Here is a 2,832-nt window from a genome sequence, read left to right as displayed (position 1 = left end):
TCTGTTCTCCTGAAGCGAACTGGGTAAGAAGTGGGATGGGTGCCTCGCTAGGTAAACACAGCTAAAGAGCACGCTGTGAGCACATATACTGTATAGCGGAATTGCTGGCACTCACGACCTCCGTGAAGAAATTTGCGCTGTTGACATCCCCTGTCCTGGCTGGTGCTGGGAGTTTGTATAACAATAGCTGTGTTGATGGCACTCGTGTTTAGACAAATAAACAATCTCTTTGTTGGTATCAACATTTCATGAATTTACTTCATTTCGTCAGGATATAACAAAAGTGACCAAATCATATACCTTTATAGCAGACACCTCGTGAAGAGGCCGTCAAACCGCCCGGAAGCGGAAGGTGACGTCAGCATAATTATTAGTACACCGGTCACCATGGTTACAAACACTGTAAACAATATATAAAACACTATCACAAATATTTAGAGAAGCCTGGTACAGAAATATTCTTAGACAAGAGCAAAATAATGAAATGGCATGGCAATTATGTCTCAATTCTACCATAATAATGTCCTTAAACATTTAACAAACGGCTTCATATACACGCTAATAGCAAGGATCGCGAAGCTGCTGTCACGCATAAGCGGCAGAGTGAGTGAGATAATCGATGGAAACATAAATGGTATTCTATTAGGACTGGGTCACGCACTTATAAAAAACATTGTAACCCAAGATTTTCATTTAACCCCATCGGAGCAAGTGTATTAAGATGGAAGATCCACTGTTATTCTAATCTTAACAAAGCTTTGGACATGTCACCACCTCTCATGTGGGGAGGGACATGGTCGATAATTTTGTACCTCAAGGTCGCCAAGTTGTCTTTGGCCTCAACAAAATGGTGAGCTACTGGTTGTTTGCTTGAGCCTTTAGATAACGCACTATGAATGGCCCTTCTATGGAGTTCTATGGCTTTCTGGAATGGCCTCTCTGATCATATGAAGGATGACCTAGCAACCCAGGACCTTCCTACTAACCTCAACGACCTAATTTCTCTGTGCAACAAGGTGGACCTCCGCCTTAGGGAACGACAGGCCGAGAAGAATAGGCCTGATCGCCTCTGGTAACGTCCTACTAATGCCCCTATTCCTGTTACTCCTGGACACACAGATGAGGAACCTATGCAGGTTTACCGGGCTCAGCTCTCTAATGAATGGCAAAGACGCCGCCGTGAAAATCTCTGCCTATATTTTGGGGAGACCGGTCATCTTGTGGCTTCCTGTCCTGTTAGGTGCGGAAACTCCCGCTCCTAACCGATTCCGAGAATGCTCGATTGGGAGTAGTGCTTCATTCCCCGAAAAACATTGAGTCTGTTCTACCCATAGCCCTAGACTTGAAGCCAGGTCCTGTGTTCGTCTCCTCCCTCCTGGATTCTGGTGCAGCAGAGAACTTTATTACTCTGAAACTTGCTAGGAAGCTTCTAGTGCCTTGTATCTCCCTCAACCATGTTAACACCCTGTCGGCTGTTGATGGCAATCCCATTGTCAACGGTACTATTTCCAAATGGACCCAACTCCTAACAGTTCACACAGGAGCATTTCATTCCGAGCTCATCAGTTTTTTGATTATACCCAAAGCATCACATGACGTGATATTAGGATATCCCTGGCTGTGTAAACACAATCCCAAAATCGATTGGAACTCCATGCAAGTGCAGTCCTGGGGCGATGCTTGCCAGAAGTCTTGTCTGCTGATTATTACAGAAGACCTGCAAATTCCTAATGCATATAGATCCTTCTCAGATGTGTTTCCTGAGAGCAAAGCTAATATCTTACCTATCCACCGAGACTGGGACTAACCAATCGATCTGATGCCGGGCAAATCCCCTCCTCGAGGTCGTATCTACCCCCGCTCGTTTCCTGAATCCAAAGCCATGTCATAGTATATCCAGGAGAACCTGAGAAAAGGATTCATTCGCCCATCCACGTCTCCTGCCGTTGCCAGATTTTTCTTTATGTCCAAGAAGGATGGGGGTCTCCGACCTTGTGTTGATTATAGAGGGTTGAATGATATCACCATAAAAAATCGATACCCATTACCACTTATCACAGAATTGTTCGGGTCAAGGGTGCCAATATCTTCTCAAAGCTTGATTGACGTGGGGCCTACAATCTCATCAGGATCCGACCCGGTGATGAATGGAAAACCTCCTTCAATGCCCGAGATGGGCATTTCGAATACCTGGTGATGCCATTTCGGACTCTGTAACGCCCCCACAGTTTTCCAAAACTTTGTGAATGAGATATTCAGAAATCTGCTTTACGTTTTTGTGGTGGTATATTTGGACGTTATCTTAATTTTCTTATCCACTCTCCAAGAACATCAAGCCCACGTCAAAGAAATCCTGTCACGGCTGAGGGTAAATGATCTATACTGCAAGCTTGAAAAATGTGTGTTCGAAGTCCCTTCCATTCCATTCTTGGGGTATATCATCTCAGGCTCCGGATTGGAGATGGATCCAAAAAAGGTTCAAGCAATCCTGGATTGGTCTTGTCCCACTTCCTTAATGAAGTCCAAACACTTCTCGGCTTTGCAAATTACTACAGATGATTCATTAAGGGGTTCTCTTCTCTAGTGGCCCGTATCACAGTCTTGACCCGTAAAGTAGCCAGTCCCTCCAAGTGGCCTCCCGAGGCAGAAACAGCCTTCCAACTGTTACAACAGTTGTTCATCTCAGCTCTGGTGCTAAGGCAGCCAGGCACCAACAGGCCTTTTCTTCTGGAGGTGGATGCCTCTTCTGAGGCAGTGGGAGCTATCCTGTCACAGAGATTCGAGGACAACAGGATCCACCCATGTGGCTTATTTTCCAAAAAGTTTTCCCCA

This window comes from Taudactylus pleione, unplaced genomic scaffold (assembly GCF_031769625.1).
Source record: "Taudactylus pleione unplaced genomic scaffold, aTauple2 ptg000352l, whole genome shotgun sequence".
Classification (NCBI taxonomy): domain Eukaryota; kingdom Metazoa; phylum Chordata; class Amphibia; order Anura; family Myobatrachidae; genus Taudactylus; species Taudactylus pleione.
The sequence above is the reverse complement of the archived record's forward strand: the minus strand, read 5'-3'. Positions refer to the sequence as shown.